The sequence below is a fragment of the Mustela erminea genome, chromosome 5, assembly GCF_009829155.1.
Source record: "Mustela erminea isolate mMusErm1 chromosome 5, mMusErm1.Pri, whole genome shotgun sequence".
Taxonomy (NCBI): domain Eukaryota; kingdom Metazoa; phylum Chordata; class Mammalia; order Carnivora; family Mustelidae; genus Mustela; species Mustela erminea.
Window position 1 is genome coordinate 113,518,082 of NC_045618.1, and position 17,501 is coordinate 113,535,582.

A 17,501-nucleotide genomic window follows, 5' to 3' on the forward strand; every position below is an offset into this window, starting at 1 on the left:
CCTTTCTCTCTCTCTCTCTCTTCTTCACAAATGTTATTTCACTTAATGTTGTTCTATCAGTCTCTTAAGTTATCTTCGTTTTATAAAAGTCCTTTTTCTATTTGCTGCCATGTCTGGGTGTTAATGCTTTGTTTTACAGCTCACTGATCCATTCTTCATTTCAGTAGTTAACTGTTGAACTCCTGTAGTGTATTTTTCAATTCAGTTACTATATTTTTTTAGTTCTGTGTCTTCTGTTTGACACTTTCTTATATTTTCTGTATCTTTGTTAAAGTTTTCACTCTGTCCTTCTATTCTTTTCCTGAGAGTTTAGTGAGTACCTTTATGACCATTATTTTGATTTCTTTATCAGATAATTTATCTCTATAACATTATGGCCTTCTTTGAGTTTTATCTTGTTTTCACAATTGGAAGATATTTTCCTTTTTCTTCATTTTGCTTAACTCTGTTTGATTCTATGTATTAGGCAAAATAGCTACCTCCTCTCAGTCTTGAAGGCGTTGTCTTATGTACATGGTGATGAACCTTTTCATTCTCCCTTGCACTTGTTCTTGGTTATCTCTTGAACCTTTGTGATTGTCTAAATATGCTGATTTATTTTTGATATGTCCTTGTTTATAAGGATCTTTCAAGATCTCTCAGTGTTCCAAGAGGAAGAATCTCATTTATCAACTACTTTTAGGCTGGGTAGAAGCAAGACCCTTGAGTAGCAACTTTTTGGTCCAGTGCATTGTCTATTTTGGTAATTTTATATTTGCACTTGAAAAAGTCTATACCTTCTGCAGTTTGGATTTAGTGTTGTATATAAATAACTATGAGAGAGATTTGTCTGTTTCTCCTTTTAATTCTGTCAAATTCTTCCTTATATTTTTTGTAGCTATGTTATTGTTTGTTTATAAATATTTTTATATCTGCTTATTGAATTGAATCTTTTATCAATGCAATATATTCTTCATCTAACATTTCTTGCCTTATAGTCTACTTGGCTTGATATAATATTGCTACAACTATTTTACTTTGGTTGATGTTTGCATAACATTTCTTTTTCTGTCATATACTTTTGTCTTTTCTTATTATTATATTTAAAATATAAATGTCTCTTATAAGCATCTTTGTACTTTCTCCCTGAACACTTGTTTTTCACTTACAGCATGTAGGCCATTACATTTATTATAATTATTAATATAGTTCTTACTGTTTATTTCCTATTTGGCTCATTAGTTTGTGTTTCCTCTCCTTTTTTATCTTCCTTTTGATTGATATGATAGCTTTTATTATTTAGCTTTTACTTTTATTCATTTGTTAGTTATATATAGTTTGAGTGGGTTCACTGTGGGGGTTTTGGGGGGATTTTTTGCTGGGATTGTGTGTGTGTGTGTGTGTGTGTGTGTGTGTATGATTGATTTATCCCAGGGTGCATTACAACGTGTAACTGTTACCTTTTTAAATACTATTCATTACTTTTGCCATTTCTCATAATAACTTAGGGAGATTTTTAAACATTGCTTTTGACTATTGCTTCTTCCCATTTTATCTTTTCTTTCTGGGGTTGAATTATACAGATATTAGACCTTTTGAAAGTATGTCTCACACATACTTTTTTTTTCTTCATTCTTTCTACTTTCTCTACATTTGTCTTTAATATTCTTGCATTCTACAGCATTTTTCCTTTTGACCTATGTTTACATTCTTTAATCCTGATAAACTTACCCATTTAGATCCGAGTTCCAGGGTATTGTAATTTTATGTGCTAATGCATCCATTTAATTTTTTTCTAGATTCTAATTTTCTGTTGAAATTTTCCATCATTTCATCTATTTTTTTTTAAAGAAACATATTCTATTTTCTTGAATATATTAATTATGGTTTACTTTAAAGTTCCTGTCCACAAACTCCGCATGCATCTGTTGTGGGGTTTTTTTATCTCTTTTTTTCATCTTTTTTTTTTTTCTTTTTTTCATCTTAATATTGGGTTCTATTTTCTTGCATGCCAAATAATTTTTATAAATTTATTATATATGTTAAGGAACCATATTGTTTGTAGATAATTTATCACTCATCATAGAATGTCTCCCTTTTGTCCCTTTCTACTGATAGGCAGAAAGTATGAGAAACTGATCACACCAGTGCAGTCAGGAACTGATCTGGGTTAGAGCTCGGTTGAGAATAGTGTGTTTATATCCCTTTATTCCTGAATGACACTAGGAGATTTAGCTCTGATAGTCATAGGGTCAAGCCTAGCTCACTTGCCTGCAGCCTAACCAATTTAAGCCTCAAAAACTGGCAAGTATCTTGAAGGGAAAACTAGCATTGTTCTATGGTCAGGCTTAACTTTCCTAGCAGGTCTTTGTTTTTTTTAAGTGCTTGAGCAATGCAAAAGATTTTACACTGTCTTGTCTCATTTTAAAGCCTTATGTATAGCACCAAAGTCTAGTTGTTCTAAGGAGAAAAACATCCATGTGTTCAAGTGTATTCACATTTCTAATTCCTACATGCCTAAAAGCTTTCTGGTTTATTTTCCTGCCAGTAGAGACTCTTCTCCTAGAAAAGCTGATGGTCAGCCCTTTGACCCAAATCATCAAATAACCTCAGTAAGGATGGGTTGGTGGGTAGATGTGAAAAACTAGACAGTGTTAGTTTAACTCAGAAATGTTTTCCCATTTCTGGAATTTTACTCTAATTTATTGCTTCTGTAGTTCTCTTATGTCTTTAGAAGTAAGATTTTTGTAATTATCTGATTTTGGTTACTTGTTACTATATGGGTGTTGACCTGCTGTGACCTACTGTATTCTGCCCAAAAGCAGAATTCCTTTTTTATATTTTTTAAATTAATTATTACCAGAATATAGACAAACTGTTTGTTTTGTGTATAAATTCTTTATTTATGAAACACTTTTATCACATCTAGTAGCATATTTGTTGATTAAGCTTTAGTAAAATGAAATTATAAAGTAAAATCCTTTTGCCAGAATGATGGTTTGCTTAATGTTTCATTGTCAAGCACTGTTGTAAGTGCTGTAGAAAGGCTAACATGTTTTAATTTTTATTAAAAAATGAGGTAGGTATTATTATTTTTGTCCCTGTTCATAATTGAGAAAAATGAGGCAGTTTAAGAGGTATGCAAAATATCACACAGCAACTAGTGGTGGAACCAGATTCATTCTCAGAATCTAGATTCTTTTATGATCTTAAGAGTTGTGGTAGCATACATATAAGATATTATTCACCTAGTCTTTCTACATGAATACTGCAATCCCACTTACTAGCATATACTTCAATATCTTACTTTCTGATAACCCCCCGTCTTTATTTCCCCCAAGTTTTTAAATTCTAGTTGGTTAACATACAGTGTAATATTAATTTTTTTTAAGATTTTATTTATTTATTTGACAGAGAGATAGATCACAAGTAGGCAGAGAGGCAGGTAGAAGGGCAGGGGAAGCAGGCTCCCTGCTGAGCAGCGAGCCCAATGCCATACTGGGCTCAATCCCAGGACCCTGAGATCATGACCTGAGCCAAAGGCCGAGCTTTAACCCACTGAGCCACCCAGGCACCCCTGTGATATTCATTTTAAGTATAGAATTCAGTGATTCAGTACTTAGCTACAGGGCCTGGATATGGTGTTCATCACAAATGCCCTCCTTAATTGCCATCACCTATTTAACCAATCCCCACTGACATCCCCTCTGATAACCATTAGTTTGTTCTCTATAGTTAAGATCTGTTTCTTGGTTTTCCTCTTTTTCCCCACACGTATGCACATATACATAGATATATATATATGGGTGTGTGTATACACACACACACTCTACATCTTCCTTATCCAGTCATCAGTCAATGGGCATTTGGTCTCTTTCCATAATTTGGCTATTGTTAATGCTGCTATAAACATCAGGGTGCATGTATCCCTTCAAATTAATATTTTTGTATTCTTTGGGTAACTACCTAGGAGTGCAATTTCTGGATCATAGGGTAGTTCCATTTTTAACTTTTTGAGGAACATCCATACTATTTTCCAGAGTGGCTGCACCAGTTTCCATTCCCAACAGTATAAGAGGTCTCCCTTTTCTCCACATTCTCACCAATACCTATTATTTCCTCTGTTAATTTAACCATTCTGACAGGTGTGAGGTAATATCCCAGTGTAGTTTTGATTTGTATTTCCATGATGAGTGATATTGAACATCTTTTCAGTGTCTGTTGGCAATCTGTGATATTCCCTTCTCTTAATCTGGAATGCTGTTCCTAAATTTCCTTAAATCTCTCTTTCACCCATTTATTTATTCAATAATAATAATGTATTTAACATTTGTTCTTTTTGTATATTTAAGATCTTGGTTATGTCACCCAGTTTCATAGCTTTCATTTGTGTTCTATTTCATAAATTAAACTTTTTATTGAAGTATAATATTCTATATGAGTTGTAAATTAAAATTAGATTAAGGGTATGAATTTTGATTATCACAAAGTGTAGTTATTGTTTTGTTAAAGTACATTTGGTTTGTTCCCATTTTGGAGCTATTATGAATAATGCCATAAGATATGATCTTGAACATGTCTTTTGGTGCAAACAGGTATGCATAGACATTAGATACACATTTAGCAGACTAGATATTACCCAGAAATACTAGTTCATAGAGTATGGCAATAAATAATTTTATTAGATTCGGCAGGTAGATGTATATATTTACAGTCTCATCATCATTTTTTGAGAACTCCAATTTGCTTCATAGTCTCACTAATATTTAGTACTGTCAGTCTTTTTTAATTTCTGTTTTCCCAATGACCAATGATATTGTTATATATTGCCATTTGGATATCCTCTTTTGTGAAGTGACTGTACCTGTCTTTCACTTTTAAAAGATTTTTCTTGTTTATTAATAAGTGTTCTCTAAATGTTCTAGATATGCATCCTTTGTTTGATATATGTATTGCACATTTATTGTCCCACTCTGTTTCTTCCCTGTTTACTTTCTTAAAGGTGTCTTTGATGAATAGAAATAATTTAATTTTAAAATAGGTCATTTTGTCAATTTTCAATATAGTTGTTAAGTAAGTATTTGTTGATTAAATGAATGAACCTGAAAATGTTCATTGTCTAATAGAAGAGACAGTTTTATTTTATTATAAAATGTGATTTTTAGGGGCACCTGGGTGGCTCAGTGGGTTAAAGCCTCTGCTTTTGGCTCGGGTCGTCGTCCCGGGGTCCTGGGATCGAGCCCCGCATCGGGCTCTCTGCTCAGCAGGGAGCCTGCTTCCTCTTCTCTCTCTGCCTGCCTCTCTGCCTACTTGTGATGTCTGTCAAATAAATAAATAAAAATTTTTTTAAAAATGTGATTTTTAAATTAAATATATGTATAAAATTTTTTCAGATACAGAGGAGATAGTGACTAACTCTGGCTAGGGGGTCAAGGAATTCTTCATGGAGAATATGATGGAAAAGACTCCAAAAAAAATGTAAAAAATGACACTAAACATTAATAAACAATTCTTTGAGGAGTATAAGTCCAAGCATTATTAATAATTGCAGAGCATGAGTCTGGAAATTTGTGTTGGAGTCACATTATAAATGATTTGAATGGCCCAGTGAGGGTATTAAGGAGAGCACATATTGTATGGAGCACTGGGTGTTACATGTAAACAATGAATCTTGGAACACTGCATCAAAAACTAGTGACGTACTGTATGATGACCAACATAACATAATAAAAATAATAATTTTTAAAATGATATGAATGTCTTAGGGAGGGAAGCTTCTAAAAATTTTGAAGGAAAGACATTTCCAGATTTATTTCAGAGGATTTCTTTTCCTTATCAAAATGAATTTGAAGGAGGTATAGAAGTATTGGCTAAATTTTTATACAGAAGTATTGGCTAACATTATACCACAATAGTATACTTTCTTTAACCTTACTAAAATCAATTTCCTCTGCTATTTTCACTAATAGACATTTAGATTATATTGTAACATCTTAAAGAGTCTTTTCATTGCTCCTATTGTAATGGAAAACAAAACCACAGTAACAGTTATTACTGTAAGAGTTACTATAAATCAGACCTGTTATATTCTACATAGTGTGAAATATCAATGAATAAAACTGTTCCAGATAATTTTTGTTAAGATTTTTAACTAGAATTAAAGTAATTATGTAATATATGTTATCCATGCCTAATTTTTTGTCTAGCTGTACTCAGCCAGGAATAAAATGTTCAAAGGAAAATCCACATCATATACAAAACTTTGTCAAAGGTATATCACTGATGTTTGAGAGAAGGTGATATAATTGTGACAGGAATTCTTCTATTTTCTGCCTGTTATATAATTTCAATATGAAGATGTATTGTCACATCACATTCTCACATTGGTATATACAGAAGCTTGTAATAAGTAATGTGGTTTGACAAAGTATCCTTGCTTCCTTAAGAAGTTTCATAATGTGTGGGGATGCGCACATGTGCATACAAACAGGGATCTATTTTTTAAGTTTTTATTCTGTATCCAGAATTACAGTAGATGCTTTTCATGTTCACATTTACTTTATACTTTTTTTTATTTTTAATTTTTTAATTTATTAGCGTATAATGTGTTATTTGCTTCAGGGGTACAGGTCTGTGATTCATCAGTCTTACCCAATTCACAGCACTCACCATAGCACATACCCTCCCCAATGTCAAAAACCCAACCACCGTAGACCTCCCCTTCCCTCCCCACAGCAACTCTCAGTTTGTTTCCTGAGATTAAGAATCTCTTATGGTTTGTCTCCTCCCTGGTCCCATCTTGTTTCATTTCTTTCCCCTCCCTTCCTCCCTTGACCCCCCTATCCTGCCTCTCAAATTCCTCCTGTCAGAGAGATCATATGATAATTGTCTTTCTCAGATTGACTTATTTCACTTAGCATAATACCCTCTAGTTCCATCATGTCATTATAATGACAAGATTTAGGGGTTATTTTTATGGCTGCATAGTATTCCATTGTATATATATACACACCACTTCTTTATCCACTCATCTGTTGATGGACATCTAGATTCTTTCCATACTTTGGCTATTGTGAACATTACTGCTATAAACATTTGTGTGCATGTGCCCCTTCGGATCACTACATTTGTATCTTTAGGGTAAATACCCAGCAGTGCAATTGCTGGGTTGTAGGGTAGCTCTAATTTCAACTTTTTGAGGAACCTCCTTACTGTTTTCCATAGTGGCTGCACCAGCTTGCATTCCCACCAGCAGTGTAGGAAGGTTCCTCTTTCTCCACATCCTCACCAACATATGTCATTTCCTGACTTGGTCATTTTAGCCATTCTGACTGGTGTGAGGTGGTATCTCACTGTGGTCTTGATTTGTATTTCCCTGATGTCGAGTGATGTTGAACACTTTTTCATGTGTCTGTTGGCCATTTGGTTGTCCTCTTTGCAGAAATGTCTGTTCATGTCTTATGCCCATTTCTTGATTGGATTAGTTGTTCTATGGGTGTTGAGTTTGAGATGTTCTTTATAGATTTTAAGTACTAGCCCTTTTTCTGATATGTCATTTGCATATATCTTCTCCCATTCTGTCAGTTGTCTTTTGATTATGTTGCCTGTTTCATTTGCTGTGCAAAAGCTTTTGATTGTGATGAAGTCCCAATAGTTCATTTTTGCCCCTGCTTCCCTTGCCTTCAGCGATGTTTCTAGGAAGAAGTTGCTGCAGCTGAGGTCGAAGAGGTTGATGCCTGTGTTCTTCTCAAGGATTTTGATGGATTCCTGTCTCACATTGAGGTCTTTCATCCATCTGGAGTCTGGTTTTGTGTGTGGTGTAAGGAAGTGGTCCAGTTTCATTCTTTTCCATGTGGCTGTACAGTTTTCCCAACACCATTTGTTGAAGAGACTGTCTTTTTTCCATTGGACATTCTTTCCTGCTTTGTCGAAGATTAGTTGACCATAGAGTTGAGGGTCTATTTCTGGGCTCTCTATTCTGTTACTTTGATCTATGGGTCTGTTTTTGTGCTGGTACCATACTGTGTTGATGGTTACAGCTTTGTGATAGAGCTTGAAGTCTGGAATTGTGATGCTGCCAGCTTTGGTTTTCTTTTTCAGCATTCCTCTGCTTATTTGGGGTCTTTTCTGATCCCATATAAATTTTACGGTTATTTATTCCATTTCTTTGAAAAACAATTGATTTTTTTTTAATTTAGTTTAATTTTTTTTTCAGTGTTCCAAAATTCATTGTTTATGCACGGTACCCAATGCTCCATGCAATACGCCCTCCATAATACCCACCACCAGGCTCACACCACCCACCCCAAACCCATCAGTCTGTTTCACAGAATCCACAGTCTCTCATGGTTTGTCTCCCCCTCCGATTTCCCCCAACTCACTCCTCCTCTCCATCTCCCAATGTCTTCTGTCTTATTCCTTAGGCTCCACCAGTAAGTGAAACCATATGATAATTAACTCTCTGTGCTTAACTTCTTTCAACCAGCATAATCTCTTCCAGTCCCATCCATGTTCATACAAAAGTTGGGTATTCGTCCTTTCTGATGGAGGCATAATACTCCATTGTATATATGGACCATATCTTCTTTATCCATTATTCAGTTGAAGGGCATCTTGGTTCTTTCCACACTTTGGCAACTATGGCCGTTGCTGTTATGAACACTGGAATACAGATGGCTCTTCTTTTCACTACATCTTTACCTTTTGGGTAAATACGCAATAGTGCAATTGCAGGGTCATAGGGTAGCTCTATTTTTAATTTCTTAAGGAATCGCCACACTGTTTTCCAAAGTTGCTGCTTCCATTCCCACCAACTTCCATTCCCACCAACAGTATAAGAGGGTTCCCCTTTCTCCACATCCTCTCCAACACTTGTCGTGTCCTGTCTTATTAATTTAGGCCATTCTAACTGGTGTAAGTTGGTATCTCAGTGTGGTTTCGATTTGAATCTCCCTGTTGGCTAATGATGATGAATATTTTTTCATGTGTCTGGTAGACATTTGTATATCTTCTTTGGAGAAGAAGAATGGTCATGTCTTCTGACCATTTTTTGATGTGATTATCTATTTTATGTGTGTTGAGTTTGAGGAGTTCTTTATAGATTTTGGATATCAGCCCTTCGTCTGTAGGGTCATTTGCAAACATCTTCTCCTATTCCATGGGTTGCCTCTTTGTTTTGCTGACTGTTTCCTTTGCTGTGCAGAAGATTTTGATCTTGGTTAAATCCCAAAAGTTTATTTTCACTTTTGTTTCCTTTGCCTTTGGAGACTTGTCTTGAAAGAAGTTGCTGTAGTTGATGTTGAAGAGGTTACTGCCTATGTTCTCCTCTAGGTTTTGATAGATTCCTGCCTCACATTGAGGTCTGTTATCCATTTCAAGTTTATTTTTGTGTATGGTGTAAGAGAATGGTGAAGTTTCATTCTTCTATATATAGCTGTCCAGTTTTCCCAGCACCATTTATTGAAGAGACTCTTTTTTCCGCTGGATATTTTTTCCTGCTTTGTCAAAGATTATTTATGACCATAGAGTTGTGGGTCCATATCTGGGCTCTCTACTCTGTTCCACTGGTCTATGTGTCTGTTTTTGTGCCAGTGCCATGCTGTCTTGGTGATCATAGCTTTGTAGTAAAGCTTGAAATCAGGCAACATGATGCTTCCAGTTTTGTTTTTCTTTTTCAATATCTCCTTAGCAATTCGGGGTCTCTTCTGGTTCCATATACATTTTAGGATTGTCTATTCTAATGCTTTGAAAAATGCCAGTGGAATTTTGCTCGGGATGGCATTGAAAGTATAGATGGCTCTGGGCAGTATAGACATTTTAACAATGTTTATTCTTCTGATCCATGAGCATGGAATGCTTTTCCATCTTTTTGTGTCTTCTTCAATTTCTTTTGTGAGTGTTATGTAGTTCCTTGAGTACAGATTCCTTACCTCTTTGGTTAGGTTTATTCCCAGGTATCTTTTGGTTCTTGGTGCTATAAATGGAATCAATTCTCTAATTTCCTTTTCTATTTTTTCATTTTTAGTGTATAAGAAAGCAACTGATTTCTGTACATTGATTTTGTATCCTGCCATATTACTGAATTGCTGTATGAGTTCTAGTAGTTTGGGGGTGGAGTCTTTTGGGTTTTCCATATAAAGTGTCAAGTCATCTGCGAAGAGAGGGAGTTTGACTTCTTCTTTGCCAGTTTGAATACCTTTTATTTCTTTTTGTTTTCTGATTGCTGTTGCTAGGACTTCTAGCACTATGTTGAACAATGGTGGGGAGAGTGGGCATCCTTGTCGTGTTCCTGATCTCAAAGGGAAGGCTGTCAGCTTTTCCCCATTGAGAATGATACTTGCTATGGGTTTTTCATAGATAGAAATCTATCAATTTCATAGATAGATTTTTTGAAGTTGAGGAATGTTCCCTCTATCCCTATACTTTGAAGAGTTTTGATCAGGAATGGATGCTGTATGTTGTCAAATGCCTTTTCTGCATCAATTGAGAGGACTTTGTGGTTCTTCTCTCTTCTTTAATTGATTTGTTCTATCACATTGATTGATTTGCAAATGCTGAACCACCTTGCATCCCATAGATTAATCCCATCTGTTCATGGTGGATAATCTTTTTTTTTTTTTTAAAGATTTTATTTATTTATTTGACAGAGAGAAATCAGAAGTAGGCAGAGAGGCAGGCAGAGAGAGAGAGAGAGGAGGAAGCAGGCTCCCCGCTGAGCAGAGAGCCCGATGCGGGACTCGATCCCAGGACCCCAAGATCATGACCCGAGCCGAAGGCAGTGGCTTAACCACTGAGCCACCCAGACGCCCCGGATAATCTTTTTAATGTGGTGTTGGACTCTATTAGCTAGGATCTTTTTGAGTGTTTGCATTTGTTTTTTGAAGGACTTCGTGTAAGCTTCAACTACATTTACAAATATTTAGGAAATGTGTTGGTGTTTTTTCCAGTGGAGAAAAGTAGGTTTTGGGGGGAAGGTTTTAAAGAAATATATTTTTAGAATTCTAATTTTAAAGTGATCTGATTTATAAGAACAACTAATTAATATCATAAAAAGTAGAAGTTTACTAACCCCATTTCAAAACATCATTTGAATATTTGGTAGATGAGATTGAAAAATGAATGCTGTGTAAGTGGTTTTGTAAGTATAGCTAATCTATTTCTTTCATTTCAGTGTATTTATTTATTTATTTTAAAGATTTTATTTATTTATTTATTTATTTGACAGACAGAGATTACAAGTAGGCAGAGAGGCAGTCAGAGAGAGGAGGAAGCAGGCTCCCTGCTAAGCAGAGAGCCAGATGTGGGGCCCAATCCCAGGACCCTGGGATCATGACCTGAGCCGAAGGCAGAGGCTTTAACCCACTGAGCCACCCAGGTGCCCCACAGTGTATTTATTTTTTATTTTACTTTTTAATTCCTGTATCAGAAAATGTCAAACCAAGATTTTCTAAAATAATGCATATTCAATCATATTATGTGCATTGATTATTGGTGAGAAAAATATTTTTGCACAATTACTAAAATCAAAGCTATTTTAAGTATTACGTTATCTTTTTCTCATCTTTTAAAATTTCTTGTGTGACATGATAAATGTGTTTTAGCATAATATTCAGAATTTGCTTTACTGATAGAAATGTCTGATAACATTCAGAAATTGCTTTACTAATACAGATGTACAATCAGAATTTTGGAGATTACTCTTACAGAGATAGAGACATGTAAACAAGAAAAGTTTGGTAAAATATGAAAAGTGCTATCCCAAAGGAATGACTGCTATTACACACAGGGAACAAATCGCCTGGGGGAGTCAGAGGAGACTTTAATAAATAAAGTGTCCTAATGCTGTATCTCATTAGGTATAGATAGGAATTTCTTAGGTGGTTACATCAGACTCTCTCTCTCTCTCCTTCTCTCTCTCTCTCTCTCTTTTTTTTCTTTTTGACAGAGAGAGATCACAAGTAGGCAGAAAGGCAGGCAGAGAGAGAAGGGGAAGCAGGCTCCCGCTGAGAGGGGGACGATATCAGTCCCGCATCGGGCTCTCTGCTTAGCGGGGAGCCTGCTTCCTTCTCTCTCTCTCTCTGCCTGCCTCTCAGTGTACTTGTAATTTCTCTCTGTCAAATAAATAAATAAAATCTTTAAAAAAAAAAAAAAAAAAAAAAACAAAGAAAGCGGAGGAGTCAAGATGGCAGAGAAGTAGCAGGCTGAGACTACTTCAGCTAGCTGGAGATCAGCTAGATAGCTTATCTAAAGATTGCAAACACCTGCAAATCCATCGGCAGATCGAAGAGAAGAACAGCAATTCTGGAAACAGAAAAACAACCACTTTCTGAAAGGTAGGACCGGTGGAGAAGTGAATCCAAAGCGACGGGAAGATAGACCCCGGGGGGAGGGGCCGGCTCCCGGCAAGCGGCGGAGCAACGGCGCACAAAATCAGGACTTTTAAAAGTCTGTTCCGCTGAGGGACATAGCTCCAGAGGCTAAACCGGGGCGAAGCCCACGAGGGGTCAGCGTGGCCTCAGGTCCCGCAGGGTCACAGAAGGATCGGGGGTGTCTGAGTGTCGCAGAGCTTGCGGGTATTGGAACGGGAAAGCCAGCTACAGAGACAGAGCCGACAGTAAGCTCACAGCTCGGTGTTACCTTGAACCGGTCGCAGGCTCGGTGAGCTCGGAGCGCGGCCGGAGGTCAGGCAGACGGGAGTAATTGGGCGCTGTTCTCTGAGGGCGCACTGAGGAGTGGGGCCCTGGGCTCTCGGCTCCTCCAGGCCGGAGACCAGGAGGCTGCCATTTGTATTCCCCGTCCTCCGGAACTCTACGGAAAGCGCTCAGGGAACAAAAGCTCCTGAAAGCAAACCCGACCAGATTACTCAGCCCGGCCCCTGATAAGGGCGGTGCAATTCCGCCTGGGGCAAAGACACTTGAGAATCACTACACCAGGCCCCTCCCCCAGAAGATCAACAAGAAATCCAGCCGAGACCAAGGTCACCTACCAAGGAGTGCGGTTTCAATACCAAGGAGAGCAGCAGAATTCCAGAGGAGGAGAAAGCAAAGCACGGAACTCATGGCTTTTTCCCTGTGATTTTTTTTAGTCTTGCAGTTAATTTAATTTTTTTCTTTTTCATTTTTTGTTTTTTTTCTCAACTTCTGGTTAAATTTTTTTTAACTTTTACCTTTTTCTTTTTTTACGTTTTTTAACTAGTTTATCTAATATATATATTTTTTCTTTTTTATATTTTTCTTATTTGTTTTCTTTTTTTTTTCTTTTTTTTCTTTCTTTCTTCCTTTTTTGAACCTCTTTTTATCCCCTTTCTCCCCCCTCACGATTTGGGATCTCTTCTAATTTGGTTAAAGCATATTTTCCTGGGGTTGTTGCCACCCTTTTAGTATTTTACTTGCTCCTTCATATACTCTTATCTGGACAAAATGACAAGACGGAAAAATTCAACACAAAAAAAAGAACAAGAGGCAGTACCGAAGGTTAGGGACCTAATCAATACAGACATTGGTAATATGTCAGATATAGAGTTCAGAATGACAATTCTCAAGGTTCTAGCCGGGCTCGAAAAAGGCATGGAAGATATTAGAGAAACCCTCTCGAGAGATATAAAAGCCCTTTCTGGAGAAATAAAAGAACTAAAATCTAACAAGTTGAAATCAAAAAAGCTATTAATGAGGTGCAATCAAAAATGGAGGCTCTCACTGCTAGGATAAATGAGGCAGAAGAAAGAATTAGTGATATAGAAGACCAAATGACAGAGCATAAAGAAGCTGAGCAAAAGAGGGACAAACAGCTACTGGACCACGAGGGGAGAATTCGAGAGATAAGTGACACCATAAGACGAAACAACATTAGAATAATTGGGATTCCAGAAGAAGAAGAAAGAGAGAGGGGAGCAGAAGGTATACTGGAGAGAATTATTGGGGAGAATTTCCCCAATATGGCAAAGGGAACGAGCATCAAAATTCAGGAGGTTCAGAGAACGCCCCTCAAAATCAATAAGAATAGGCCCACACCCCGTCACCTAATAGTAAAATTTACAAGTCTCAGTGACAAAGAGAAAATCCTGAAAGCAGCCCGGGAAAAGAAGTTGTAACATACAATGGTAAAAATATTAGATTGGCAGCTGACTTATCCACAGAGACCTGGCAGGCCAGAAAGAGCTGGCATGATATTTTCAGAGCACTAAACGAGAAAAACATGCAGCCAAGAATACTATATCCAGCTAGGCTATCGTTGAAAATAGAAGGAGAGATTAAAAGCTTCCAGGACAAACAAAAACTGAAAGAATTTGCAAACACCAAACCAGCTCTACAGGAAATATTGAAAGGGGTCCTCTAAGCAAAGAGAGAGCCTACAAGTGGTAGATCAGAAAGGAACAGAGACCATATACAGTAACAGTCACCTTACAGGCAATACAATGGCACTAAATTCATATCTCTCAATAGTTACCCTGAATGTTAATGGGCTAAATGCCCCTGTCAAAAGACACAGGGTATCAGAATGGATAAAAAAACAAAACCCATCTATATGTTGCCTCCAAGAAACTCATTTTAAGCCTGAAGACACCTCCAGATTTAAAGTGAGGGGGAGGAAAAGAATTTACCATGCTAATGGACATCAGAAGAAAGCAGGAGTGGCAATCCTTATATCAGATCAATTAGATTTTAAGCCAAAGACTAAAAAAACAAAGAAAAATGTGACATTTCTCAAGTGATTTTATATTGCTGAGGTCTGCTTAATTCAGTGATTCATGTTTCCATCAATAAATGTAAAGGAAGGAAAAAAAATCTATTGCAATAGATGAGTATGAGACTCTAAGTAGATATATAGAATGTTGGCTTGTCTAAATTTACTTCCTCTTAGCTCTGTTACTGTCCCATTTTTATCTTTTTGGGGTCTATAGTCTTCTGCAAGAGAAAAAATATTGCTAAAGATCTCTGTAGTGATGGTTTTCATTCTGGTCAATGTAAGAAAAATGTTAAATATTCATAAAGACATATGATATATGCAAAACAATTTTCTTAAGATGGTCACACTTCTTTCATAGCACTTCCATAGCACTAACCATGATATATTGAGGTACCAAATTAATTTATTCATACTTCTGAGCTCATTGACATAAAGTATATTTGTCATTGCATTTTTTTTCATTCCCACATTTCCTGACACATACTAGTCATTGGTATGGTTGTTTTGTTTTTTTAAAAAATTTAAATTCACTTTCCTAACATATAGTGTATTAGTTTAATAGGTAAAGGTTAGTGATTAATCAGTTTTATATAATACCCAGTGCTCATTATATCACATGCCTTCCTTAATGTCCAACACCCAGTTACCCCACACCCCCTCCATCAACCCTTAGTTTGTTTCCTATGATTGAGAGTCTCTTATGGTTTGTCTCCCTCTCTGATTTTGTCTTGTTTTATTTTTCCCTCCCTTCCCCTATAATCCTCTGTTTTGTTTCTTAAATTCCACATATGAATGAGACCATATAATTGTCTTCCTGATTTGACTTATTTCACATAGCATAACACCCTCTAGTTCCATCCATGTCATTGCAAATGGCAAGATTTCATTTTTTTATGCCTGAGTAGTATTCCATTGTATATATATCCCACATCTTCTTTATTCCTCTTCAATGGACATCTAGGCTCTTTGCATAGTTTAGCTGTTGTGGACATTGCTGCTATAAACATTGGGGTTCAGGTACCTCTTCGGATCACTATATTTGTATCTTTGGGGTTAATACCCAATAGTGCAATTGCTGGGTCATAGGATAGCTCTATTTTCAACTTTCTGAGGAACCTCCATACTGTTTTAGGCATTGGTATGTTTCTTAAACTGAAAGATTAAAATCAAGACTTCATGGTAATTTATTTAAACCTAATTCACATTAAGTTTACTTTCAAAACTATTTTGAAGATTTTTGTGAAGGATATGTAGACTTACATCTAATAAAATACAATAAAATATAAATTGAAAATAGCCTGAAAAAGAAGACGATTCAAAGATACTAACTAGGAAAGTAATTGTATTTGTACTGTATCATTTCATTAAAACCACCTTAAGACTTAGTGACAGCAACGATTTATTATTTCTCACAAATCTTTGGGTTTGCTGGGCTTACCTAGGTGTATTTTCTTCTGGTTTTACTTGGTGTCATTAATTTGGCTGAAATAATTTGCAACTAAGGCTGGAAAATCCAAGATAGCATCATACAGATGTCTGGGGCCTTGATGCTATCTGTTTCACTGAGCTTTCTCTCTACATGTTCTCTTCATTCCGTTATTTAGACTGGATTTCCTTTCATGATAATAGAAGTTTACCAAGAGAGTGATAGAAGAAAATGTGAGACCTTTTGAGAACGTGGCTTTAGAACTCATACACCATGATTTTTGCCCTCATCAGAGTTACAATTCTGTCCCAGATATGGAATTGATGAAAATAGACTCCACCTTTTGACAGGAGGATTTATAAAGAATATGTGGCTGTATTTAACCTACTACAGTAGAATATACTTAGTTGTTGAATATAAAATTTGCTTCTGAGCTGCCTGAAAATGAGGGGGAAATAAGACACTAATGTTATCAAAACAAAGAACAAATACCAGAAAATTTGATTTGTAAAATCCCTTTATTTTTTCAATAATACTTGCAATTTTTAAAGAATTTGAAAAATGTGAAAGGAATTAAAATGTACTACAAATCTAATTATCCAGAAATAACCATTATAAGTTATAAAACGTGTCATCTTTCTATTCTTTATGTTACAGATAGAAGAATGTATGAATGCTTAACTAAGTGAAAGAAATAGCTATACAAAACTGAAATAGTACTCTCAAGCTAATGCAGAAGCATTTTATTTCATTTAAATAGAAAAAAAAGAAAGTGGGGGCACCTGGGTGGCTCAGTGGGTTAAGCCTTTGCCTTCGGCTCAGGTCATGGTCTTGGGGTCCTGGGATCGAGCGGTCTCCCTGCTCTGTAGGGAGACTGCTTCCCCCCTCTCTCTCTCTGCCTGTCTCTCTGCTTACTTGGGATCTCTGTCTGTCAAATAAATAAATAAAAATCTTAAAAAAAAAAAAGCGAATGTGAGATCATATTATAAGATATGTGCTAAACAGATCTCTCTCAAGTTTAAAAATAAGGAAAATTATTAATACGTTAGTCATTTTTAAAAATGATTTTATTTATTTATTTGACAGAGAGAGACACAGCAAGAGAGGGAACATAAGAAGGGGGGGGTGGGAGAGGGAGAAGCAGGCTCCTCGCTGAGCAAGGAGCCTGATGTAGGGCTCAATCCCAGGACCCCAGGATCATGACCTGAGTAGATGGCAGACGCTTAATGACTGAGGCACCCAGGCACCCCATTAGTCATATTTTTTACTATCTTTTTAAACTTTGGAGTTGGTCAAACTTCTGCTATGAAAGTTAACAATATTAGCACTACTGTATAACCTATCCTCTTTATACCATCAAATGTCTGATTATTATATAATTAAAAAAAAACCCTAATTGAACCATATCTAG

The 17,501-nt window shown here is 36.3% G+C and overlaps 1 protein-coding gene across 13 annotated transcripts in view; it reads left to right on the forward strand.

The window, feature by feature from the left end:
- Nucleotides 1-17,501, forward strand: part of GPHN (gephyrin) — a 641,293-nt gene that overhangs the window by 292,937 nt on the left and 330,855 nt on the right. The window lies entirely within an intron of this gene.